Source organism: Mesocricetus auratus, unplaced genomic scaffold (assembly GCF_017639785.1).
Source record: "Mesocricetus auratus isolate SY011 unplaced genomic scaffold, BCM_Maur_2.0 Super-Scaffold_100676, whole genome shotgun sequence".
Lineage (NCBI taxonomy): Eukaryota > Metazoa > Chordata > Mammalia > Rodentia > Cricetidae > Mesocricetus > Mesocricetus auratus.
In genome coordinates this window covers 185,453,249-185,465,384 of record NW_024429266.1, presented here as the reverse complement: position 1 = coordinate 185,465,384, position 12,136 = coordinate 185,453,249, and positions in this window count along the sequence as shown.

Below are 12,136 nucleotides of genomic sequence, written 5' to 3'. Positions count from 1 at the left end.
ATGTCTGACCCTCTCTGTGTCTATCATTTGAATCTCAGTCTTCAAATGCTTGGCAAAGGCTGGTGAGGTAGGACCTGGCAGATGGGATAGCCAGTTATCACCTTAACACAGACGATTGCCAGGTCCTGTTCCTCACCAGGCTTGGACGAGCCAGCTAGGAGAGCAGTCTCCTAGGAATGATGGGCGTGTAGGGCACGAAGCCTAACAACTATTTTGATATTACCATAGAAATTCATTTTCCCTGTTATTGCCTTCTCTTTCAAAGGAAGATGATTCCCCAGTTTCTTTCTGACCTAAGTTGTAAACAGTAAGATTAAAACTGGTCGGCTGGGCGGTGGTGGCGCATGCCTTTAATCCCAGCACTCGGGAGGCAGAGGCAGGCGGATCTCTGTGAGTTCGAGGCTGGGCTGGACCGATAGCCTCCAAAACAATACAGAGAAACCCTGTCTCGTAAAAACCAAAAAAAAAAAAAAAAAACTGGTCATCGGACAAGTCCCAGTTAAGACGCTCCTTACCGATGTCTACAACTTACATTTACTACTGCTGTAACAAAAAGACTGAGTCTGGGTTCTGAAGAAGAGAAAACAGGGACATCTGTGTGAGTATGTGCTCACCAATGTGTGAGGGCTGCCTTGGCTGTCACTCGGGTGTAAGGTACCACATGGTAAGACGCCACACGCTCCAGTTCAGGTCTCTTGAAGAGCCCTACCCTCAGGATTTAATTAGATCATAAAATTTTCCGATGGGTCACGTGTCCAAATAGAATTGAGTTTTTGACCCATGACTTTCACGCTGAAGCCACCGCAGTGTGATGGCTGCATGGATGCTACACGTTCTCTTCTGTCCCATTTCCCTTGACATCTGCTCTTTCTGGAGATACGCAGGGTACTGGTTTTCTTAGGTCTGTTGACATCTGGGAGTCTCTACAGCCTTGTGTGAGCACTCATAACCATTCTTGGAGTTCGCCTCTACAGGACCCATTGTGAGGTGAGTTCCCCTCTCCTCCCATCTGCTGCTCAGAAGTACTGGTGCTGTATCTGCCAGTGGCTCTAGTTCATGGACCATCCGGTAGCGTCATGGCTTTCTTTCAGAGCAATCTGTGTTTAGAGAGAGACAAAAACCAACAAAGCAAGTGCAACATTCTGCATAACTCTCAGTCCACAGAGCTGCCGGGGAAGCTCCCCACTGCCCCAAAGAAGCTCTTAGCAGTTTAACACCTGGAAAACCTCAGACTTCTGACCAAGGTGATGACTAGAATCTCCCAATTCTACTAGCGAATGTTCTTGCCGTCTTTCTTAAAAAATATGTATAAGGGGTTTTGTCTGCACCTTTGTATTTCTTTTTTGTTTGTTTGTTTTTGTGTTTTGTTTTAGTTTTGAGTCAGGGCCTTTATTATTTAGCTTTGACTGTCCTGGAACTCACAACGTAGACCCAAGCTGGCTTCAAACCCATGGGGTTTTGCCTGCCTCTGCCCCTCGAGTGTGGTGATTAAAGGTGTGTGCTACTACACAAGGCTTGTTTTTGTGTTTCAAAATGCTTTTTAGAGACCTGAAACATTCTTGAGTGCACAAGGGTAGCAACAAAACAATAACTGCATTAACTTAGCAGTGGAGTTCCTAACGTCTTCTCATGAAGCAAGCATCCCACAGCCTCATATTAGGCCATGTAGTTTTCACTCTGGGGCTGTGGGATGGACGATGGCAAAGATGCTGTCGAGAGGGCTGGAGAGATGGCTCAGCAGTTAAGAGCGCTTGCTGCTTTAACGAAGGATCTGGTTCAGTCACTTGCACCAAAATCAGGTGACTCACAACTGTTCCTGGGGGTCCAGTGCCCTCTTCTGGCCTCTAGAGGTACTGCACATATGGAACACATACAAAATACATACATACATACATATATGCATGCAGACATATACATGCACATAAATAAAGATAAGCTAAAAAAAAAGCCAAGCAGTGGTAGTGCACACTTTCTTTTTTTTTTTTTCGAGACAGGATTTCTCTGTGGCTTTGGAGGCTGTCCTGGAACTCGATTGGTAGTCCAGGCTGGTCTCGAATTTACAGAGATCCGCCTGGTGGTGCACACTTTCAATCCCAGCACTTGGTAGGTGAATCTCTGAGTTTGAGGCTATCCTGGTCTTCCCAGCGAGTTCCAGGACAGCCAGGGCTACACAAATCCTGTCACAAGAAAGAAAGAAAGAAAGAAAGAAAGAAAGAAAGAAAGAAAGAAAGAAAGAAAGAAAGAAAGAAAGAGAGACAGGGAGAGAGAGAGAGAGAGAGAGAGAGAGAGAGAGAGAGAGAGAGAGAGAGAGAGAGAGAGAGAGAAAGGAAGGAATTACACACACACACACACACTTGCAGTGGACATGAGGATTCAAGGCACCAACGAGAGTTGAGCATCCAAGGCCAGCACACATGCAGGGCTGACGCCTGGCCTCCAGGAAGCATCATGAAAACATCACAGACTGTGTGACTTAAGAAGTTCACTCTGGAGACAAAGCACACGGACCTGCACACAACTGCAAGGGGACGAGCAATGCTGATGAAAGAGCAGGGCTCAAGCCGGGCGTTGGTGGCACACGCCTTTAATCCCAGCACTCGGGAGGCAGAGGCAGGCGGATCTCTGTGAGTTCGAGGCCAGCCTGGTCTACAGAGCAAGTTCCAGGACAGCCTCCAAAATACAGAGAAACCCTGTCTCGAAAAACCAAAAAGAAAAAAGAAAGATTAGGGCTCAGAGCTCATGCCGAGACCAGAGGGGTTTTCTCAAAGCGTGTGAAGTGAAAAAAGCAAAACAAAACCAACCAAACAAACAAGCAACACTTGTTAGAATGTCCTGTACACTTCAGAAACAGTAGAAGTGAACCTCGTCTTTTTCTGAAAATAAAGGATGGGAAGTGATTTTTCTTAAGATAAGGGGGAGATAACTCAAAAAGGCGGCTCCCAGAGCACACGGCACAACAGACTTTAAACCCCATAAATGAGCACCGTCCTGGAAAGTGGAATTAAACTCAGCCACAAACACAAACACTGACTGAACAACCACCTACCAGATTTCTCAGGAGACCTGAAGGCAGAGCACTGTAAGTTTCCAGATAAATGACTGGTGGCTTGTGCACTCTGGGCTTTGAGAGCCTCTCTGGAGGTGGTAACAGGCCAGATGCCTCCAGGTCTGTCCACAGGCTTGAACAACCAGACTGCCAGAGAAAAGCGTTATGGCAAAGCCCAACTCACCTTCCTTGCCCCCTCCCTCATCATTGTTATCCCTCCAAGGCTTTGCTTACTGAGGATATTGCTTCTGTTTCACTAGGAATGACACATTACTGCAGCTCCTGAGACTGAGCTGTCACTCAGATTTGTAGGTGTCAACTTGTGTTTTAAGTATGAGGCCCTTCCCTTGTTGTCCACAAGGGGGTGCTGGTGCCACAGATAGACCGAATTTACAAAGCCACTAGGAAGGGTCTGTCTAGAGACTAGTCTTTTAGCACCTGACCTAGGGGAGGGCAGCCAGCAGAGACCAAAGTCAGATCAGGCTCGTCCCATGCACGGATACCTCATAGGCCATAGTGACTCCCTTCGGATCAGCTGGGACCCAGATTTGTCATGTTCTTCAGTGCCTAGCCCAGAGGCGGCAACCTGGCAGACGGAATCCAGCTAGCACACACATAGTGAGACTGACTCCCACAGTCACTAAATAAGATGAAAGATCTCTCCCACAAAAGTCAAGGTCTTACGATTTCTCTGGGGCCTAGTCTGTGACCTTACCCGTGGCTGTGCAGCCGCACAGCTCCAAGCTCTGACGAGGCAATCTGAAACCAGAACACTTCAGGTACCTCCCCACTTCAAGAACTCTCCTACCTAGAAGACAAGAGGCCCCTGGATAAAGCTTTTGTCATCTCCTTTCTGCCCTTGGATTCTAGTCATCAGACAACCCAGGGGTGGGGCAGCGTTTTTTGAAGTCCTCTGCAGACCTCACGGCCATGAGTAGGGCGAGCCAAACCAATGTGCACTGAGAATGAGCTCTGGCCATTTTTATTTGGTGGGGGGAGGGTCGTTTTCATTTTATGTGCATGAGTGTTTTGTCTACATGCATGTATACGCACCGTATGTGTGCCTGGTGGCCGAAGAGGCCAACAGATCCCCTGGGACTAGAGTTACAGATGGTTGTGAGTCACCAAGTTGGTTCTGGGACTTTAACTCATGTCCTCTGCAAGAGCAATAAATACACTTAACGTCTGAGCTAACTCTTCCACAACAAGAGGGTCAGTTTTCTTTTATGTGCAAGACTTTTAATCTTTTTTGTTTGTTTGTTTGTTTCAATTTGTTTTGTTTTAACTGTAAATCTGCTGGGTGTGGTGGTTTATGGAGGCAGAAGCAGGCAAGATCCCTGTGAACTAGAGGTCAACCTGGTCTCCCTAGGGAGCTCCAGGCCAGCCAGGGCTGAACAGTGAGATCCTGACTGTAAATAAATAATAAATAAATGCCGTTTGCCTTTGAGATGTCTCAGCATGAAAACGACGGCTCTTTGAGCCCTTTCACTGAGGCCTTTCTGGTCCTGCTGGCCCCCTGCACAGATGAGGGCTGGTTCCCTCGAAGGGTTGGCAGGGAACCCCTCCAGCAACAAATGCATCATCATTGGTGACTACTTTGCCAGGGACCAGTTCCCTGATCTTTGTGGCCAGTGGCAGAGCCAGACAGGAAGTCACAGTCCAACTGTGTTGGTAGAGCAGACATGAGCTCCAGAATACCGCCTGCTCTGGAATCTCCGCCGGTCCTCCGCCAGCCAGGGACCCAAGGGTTGTGTGGTCACTCCCAGTAAACTCAGCTCACTTTCTTGACCTGTGGAACCAAGCCCGATGATATTAGTACCTTCCTCGAAGAGTGTTGTCAGAATGGAGTTGATCTGCTGAAAAGCTTAGAGCTTGGCTCAGCCAGCTATAACCCCAGGCTAAAGCAGCCTGCAAAATTCAGCCTTTTTAAAAAAGACCATTTTGGGAGTGACCTCGACACTCTGAATGTATGTTACAGTTGTGCACCTTGATCCTTTCGGGAGACTCCTAACAGTGGGAATAGGAGCTGCCTCCAGCTCTTTCACTGGCTCGTGGGGACATGCTTCTCATACTGGGTCACCTTGCTCAGTCTTAATGCCTGGGGAGGTGCCCGGCCTTGTTTTGTTGACATCCATGGAAGACCTGCCCTTCTCTGAACAGAAATGGAGGAGGAGTGGGTTGGGAGGCTGGGGGAGGGGCTGGGAGGAGAGGATGGAGGGGAAACTGCAGACTGAACGTAAAATAGATAAATAAATAGAAAAAAATATCACTTTACAGACAGTTCTCATCCAACACGGACACAGAGACTAATCACCAGCCGAGTGTCCAAAGCAACTGTCACAGGCTCAGTAGCAGAGCGAGGCTCCAGGCTCCAGCCCCACCACTTCGTGGTGAAGGTTGGGCACGGCGGCACCTTTAATCCTAGGACTTGGAAGTCCGAGGCAGGAGGAACTCTGGTGAATTCAAGGCCATCCTGGTCTACATAGTGAGGCCCAGACCAGCCAGGGCTACACAGAGAAACTCTGCCTCTGAAGCAAAGAAGGAGGGGTTACCCTGTTCACAGACCTCACACTCCTCTGGTGAATGTGGCTTCACTCCAGAGCTAAGTAAATTAAGAGTCACACTGCTCACTCGCCTTGGTATAATGGAGTCTCTGTTACTGCCCTTGTCATGCCAGTGAAATCCCTGACAGAGTGTGGAGGAGGGGTTTATCAGGGTTTGTGGTGAGGGCACTATCAGGGCCAGGAAGAGCCTGCGGGGTGTGGGTGGTTTACCCGTAGGTTGGTGAATCAGGGAACTCCTTCAAAGTCCATCCCGACAGCCTCCTTCTGCTAGCTAGGGCCCGTTTCCCAAAGGTTCCACAACCTCCCAAAGCAGTGTCACCAGCTGGGGACCCAGTCTTCAGACACATGAACCTGCGGGCGACATTTTAAATTTAATTATGACAGTCTCTGCTTGGAGAAAGGAGTTGAACCCAGGCAAGAAGTTAAGTCGGCAAGATGTGGCTGATTTAAAATATCATATACGTTGCACCACATAGGCTACCTGATTTAGATTCTGCCTGAGAACTGAGCAGAGTGAGAATTTTAGCACAGTGGATTGAATAGGGTAATCAGTAGATAGAATGTCACCTTTGATAAAAATGAAGCCTGAGAGCAAAAAAGAGCTTTCCAGTTGAAAGCACCTTCATAGTAGATCCTTAAGAAGCGGTAGCCTTCTCCACATGTGTGACTTGTACCCCAGTTAATGGTCACGGTGACTCCGTTTAGGTTTCTCCCAGGATATACGGTTTACAAATGTGTGACTGCCATGTGCTATAGAACATTATTTTAAGGTATGTTACACATGTGTATGTTCTGGAATCTTTGTTTAATGATGTAAAGATGTGTTGCTTTTGTTTATGTGGCATTTGTTTAAAACTTTATGAAGCTGTGATTCTTTGCCTGTCTAAAACACCTGATGGTCTAATAAAGAGTGGAATGGTCCATATCAAGGCAGGCAGGAGAAAAGATAGGCAGGGCTGGCAGGCAGAGAGGATAAACAGAAAGAGAAATCTTGGAAGAGAAGAAGGAGAGATAGAATAAGGAGAGGGGGACATCAGGGTCCAGCAACCCAGCCAACCACGGAGTAAGAGTGAAAGTAAGATATACAGAAGTAAGAAAAAGAAAAACTCCAGAGGTAAAAGGTAGCCGGGGATAATTTAAGTTAAGAAAAACTGACAAGAAACCAGCCAAGCGAAGGCTGGGCACTCATAAGTAAGAATAAGTCTCAGTGTGTGATTTATTTGGGAGCTGGCTAGTGCCCTCCCCAAACAGTAAAGAACCAAAGAGTAAAAAATAAAGAGCTACAACCATGCTCCCAAATTCATTAACCTGGATTAGATACGCTATACCTTTTGGCCCCGGGAAGCTGCTTCTGTGGTCGTTCGGTTCCTAACCCTTTGCCAGTTCAGTCTTGCTCCGCTCTGGCGACCTTGGTGGGAAGAATGGCGGCCTCAGCCTTCTACTTGGTACCTACAGAATCCCTATGGGATCAAAGACATTTACATACCTTATTGGCATAAGAAAAAAATTTAATTCTTTTGGCTGATAATTGTGGCCACTAGAAATGTTAACATGTGGGCTGGAGAGATGGCTCAGCTGTTAAAGGCTAGGCTGGCAACCAAAAATATAAGAGATGTTAACAAGTATGGATTTGGCCACTCCCTTCCAACTTTGGCATCTACTCACATAGACAGCCTTAGACTAAAGTTTGTGGCACACCTATGGAGACACAGCAGAGACCACACACTCTATATGTTCTGTCTGGTGGTAAACTTGCAAAAATTTCCCCTCTTTGAGACAGATGTTCCCAAGGTAAGACTGTCTTCCTGTCACAGAAAGCAACAACCATCCAGAAGCTGGCCCCGTGGCCATGTACCGGGACAAAAGTGCAACCTGCAGAGTATAGGTGGGACTTCCGGACAGAGAGAATTCTGGGAAGAAGAAAGGCAGAGTCACCAGGCAGACGAGGAAGAAGAAGGATGGGCAGTACAGAGATGACCTAATGAGCCTCCTGGAAGAATGTAGATTTAAAAACATGGGTTAACTTAAATTATAAGAACTAGTGAGAGACAAGCTAAGCTAAGGCTAAGCTTTTATATTAACAATAAGTCTCCGTGTCATTATTTGGGGGCTGGCGGTCCTGAGAGAAAGTACATCCTTCCTGTCCCTTTCATGTGAGAATACAGGCAGAATCCCACCAATGCGGACTCCTTGATCTCAGACATGCACCCCCCTGAACTGTGAGAAATATGGATTGTGGAAGCCACCCATGTAGCTGACAGTATTTTGTTACCAAACCAGAGCTGATCAAGACTCACTGCTTGTAGAACCAGCATGCTAATTTGTCTGTATCATATGCACACTGATGCCGGATATGTAAAAGTACCTTGAAGGAAGCTGCAGGCCTTGGGGCTATGGCTTTCTCCATGACTTTGTTGCTGCTTCTTGAACGCAAAAGAAATGTTCCACCACCCCCAACCCTACTGAGGGGCTTGAGATGGAGCTGGTGCCCCAAACCCTAAGCCCCAAGCTTGCACCATCACACATCTCTAGAATCTTGCTGACTCCCAGGGCTCTGCCATGGCTTTTGTTTTACCCCCAAACACCCAAATTTTGCTGCCTATAAAATGCCACATCTTAGAGTTAGAGAGATAGGTCAGTGGTTCTGCTCTTTCAGAGGACCCAAATTCAATTCCCAGCATCCATATTCCATCTAACAGTTCTCAACCATGTCTAACTCCAGCTCCAGGGGATCCAATGTCCTCTTCTGGCCTCTGCTGGCAACTACACACGTGTAGCCTATATCATGTAAAAACATGGAAAAGGAGCATGATAGCAAACACCTTTAATCTTAGCACTCACAGACAAAGGCAGGTAGATCTCTGTAAGCCTCATGCCAGCCAGGGCTACATAGTGGGATTCCTCCTCAAAAAATAAAATCAATCAATCAATTAAAAATATAAAAACCCCTCACATCTCTGAGCTGGAGAGATGAGATGCCTCAGTTAGTAAAGTGTCACCCAACCATAAAGACCTGTGTTTGACCCCTGGATCCCAAGTTAAAAAAAAAAAGTTGGACATTGTGGTACATACTTGTAACCTACATGCTGAGGAGGCAGAGGCAGGTGAGCCTGTAGAACTCACTGGTCAGCCAGCCGAGTTGGTGAGTTCCAGATCAGAGACAAACCCTATCTCAAAAACAAACAAGAGACTGGAGAGACGGCTCAGGGGTTAATAGCACCGGCTGCTCTTCTGGAAGACCTGGGTTCAATTTCCAGCACCCATACGACAGCTCAAAACCATCTGTAACTCCAGCTCCAGGGGTCTGACACTCTTCTGCCCTCCTCAGGCACCAGGTACAAACATGGTGCCCAGGTATACATACAGGCAGACGTCTATGTGCATAAACTAATGGTGTTTTTTAAAGGCAGAAGGCTCCTAAGGAAGGCACTCAGGGTTGACCTGGCCTCCACATGCATGCTCTCACGTGTGCTCACACACACACACCTGTCCATACACAGCAAGCCACATCCCCCACTTTGTCCCAACGTACACGCGTTTCTCATCTTTCCTCCAACATTCTCTTCCTCCCTCTCTTAGCCCAGTACTCTCTCCAGACTCAGGAACTCTTCACTGAGTCTCTAGATGTGGATTCTGTCGAGATCCCTACTTTTTTGTTGTTGTTGTTTTGGGTTTTGAGACAGGATTTCTGTGTAGCCCTGGCTGTCCTGGAACTCTATCTGTAGTCCAGGCTCTCTTCAAACTCAGAGATCCACCTGCCTCTGCCTCCTGAATGCTGGGATTAAAGGCGTGCCTAGCTAAGATCCTTCTTATCTCCAGCAGGCAGCAGGAAAACACATTCTTAGACCTTTGTACTTCCTACCCTGCTTGCAAATAAAACGTGGAGATGAAAGTCCCTAAATGTAGGGAAATCTAATGAAGGAGAACCAAAAGCAAATCATTCAGAATATCACATTACCTCACAAATACAACAGCCTGAGGGCTGGTGATGGTGAATGTGTTACAACCACCTAGCAATGTGGGTGGGAATGAAAGAAGTGAAGTCTGGGTCTGAGTATTCCATTCCTTGTCAGGTCAGCATAGACTTCTGGACATGGTCAGTAACAAGAGCTGAGCATCAAAATTTCTCAGATTTGTTTTTTTTTTTTAAGCATTTAGATGATCCTTTAAGAAGTTTCTGATTTCAGAGGTTGGGGTGATGGTTCGTCTGATCAAGTGCTTACCATGCAAGTCCAAGGACCTGAGTTCAATCCCCAGGTTCACTTGAAACCTTGGTCATGAGGTAAGATGGTGGAGCTAAGCAAATCCTGGGGTTTCTTAGTCCAGCAGCCTAACCTAACAGAACAGTGAGGTTCTGCGGTGATATATACATATACATATACATATACATACATACATACATACATACATACATACATACATACATACATTATAGCTTGCCTGAGGATTCAGAATGCAAAGCTAGCCACAAGCCATAGAGGTCAGGCAGTGGTGATACACACCCTTAATCCCAGAAGCCATACTAGCTCATCCACAAAGTCATATTCTACTATGCGTAAGGAGATCTCATAAAGGAAAGAAAAGTGCTTTGTTTTTGTCTTCACAGGAAAATCCATCTCCAAACATCAAAAAATACTAAATGTGTGGATACCTGAAGAAGAGAGGATGGCTAACCAAAGGACCATCAAGCAAACAAGAATCTAATGTTTGTATCAATGTCTAATTCTCTTAATCTTACACTTATAATATGTATTTCTCTTTACTTCCTAATGCTCTTTGGTCCCAATTCACTTAAACCGAAGCTGGCTTTGGAGTTGGATTTGGCTTTCGTCCTCTAAATACAAGCGTGTTGGTAAAATAAAATTCAGAGTTTCTGTTTTATACCCAGGAGCCAATTGATGTAAGACAGAAGAAAACAAAATCTAGGGATTATACTTGGTTCTTTTTCTGAAAGTCTGATTTCCCTCATACTTACTGTCTTCCTTATTGTTGCCTTTCCCGATATGCATATATATAAAAGTTGAAAATTTCTTTGTTGATATTAACGTTTGAGTTTTTCACAGAGAACAAGCAATTTCCTAACAGCAATCTTCAAATACTTCAGAAAGAAAATGGGGCCACACTTCATCGACTCCACCTGACAACTACCACCCTGAAACCAGTTTGGGACTACATCTTTCTACACAACTCTGGACCAATGAACTGATAAGGTGCACCTTCTACAGTCTGGCCAGAACCTCAGACAAGAGCTTCAATCAACATCAAAACTTCAGTCAAGAACTTCAGTCAAGCATCTCCTGCCAACAGAGACTGAATGCAAATGAGACTTTCGTTACACTAACATTTTCTTCCTACCAGGATCCCATGAGGTTGTCATCGTCCCATTTCAACAGGAAGTAATTTTGCAACTACTACGCCCCAGTTCCCTACTGTTGATATTGCAGGATAGTTTACACCTGATAGAGTTAGTTTTCAATTATTTAGGGTTGGGATTGGAAGGAGGTGTTCAGACTTAGACATCCCTTTCAGATAAATTTAAAGTTTAGATGGGATAGATATACTTAGGATAGGATATAAGTAGATTATAATTTACTTATCATCTTCTATGTATATATGCTGTATATGTTTGAGTTTTGTATTAAGTCTAAATCTTTTATTTAGACTAAAAGGGGAATTGTAGGGAGAAATAATGTACCCACAACATTGACCACGCCCCCTTGGGGTGTGATCACGGGTACATGGGAGAATCAGGGATAAAAGAAGGAACAGGGTGAGCTCTCACTCTCTCTTGGATCCTGGCGGAGGTTCGGAGACCATAGAACGCTAACCCAATTCTCAGCTTTTCATGTATGTTACTTCTCTCTCTTAATAAATATCCAACTACCTTTTCCTGGCATTCTTAGTGTGACTCGCTTTCCTGTCACAACCCTGAACCCATGAATTGGAGGTACAACATTTCAGAACGTCTCAATAGATCAGACATCTAAAACCCCACTCACTCCTACCTTTCAGGCCACTGTAAATTTCAAGTAAAGGAGCCGTGAGAATCTATTTTGCTATGTCACTACCTATGGCCTTACTTGATTCTTTCCCCTAAGTCTTTCTAGGTACTTGTGCTAGACCAGGGTCTTAGGGACTAAAGCCTTTATTGATGTACTTGATTTTATTTGAAGACAGGACCTCAAGCTCAGGTCATCTTCAAATCCACATTGTAGCAGGGATGACCTTGGGTCTCTGATCCCCCTGCACCTGCCTCCCAAGTGCTGGGATTGTTGGTGTTAACTGAGATAGAGAACCGGGGTGCTGTGAGGGGATCAGGGATACACTTAAGCTGTAAGAGCCGGGTTGGCCCCAGGGCCAACATACATGGTCTAAGCTTTGAGTCTCTTCTTGTGCCTTTTAAGGTAGGAGAGCTTGCTGGACTATCAGGGGTATTAAAGGGGGGAGTGTTTGTAGAGTTCGGAACATCAAAACTCCCCCACAAATCCAGATATGCTACCACATGCATTTAATCCCAGTACTCGGG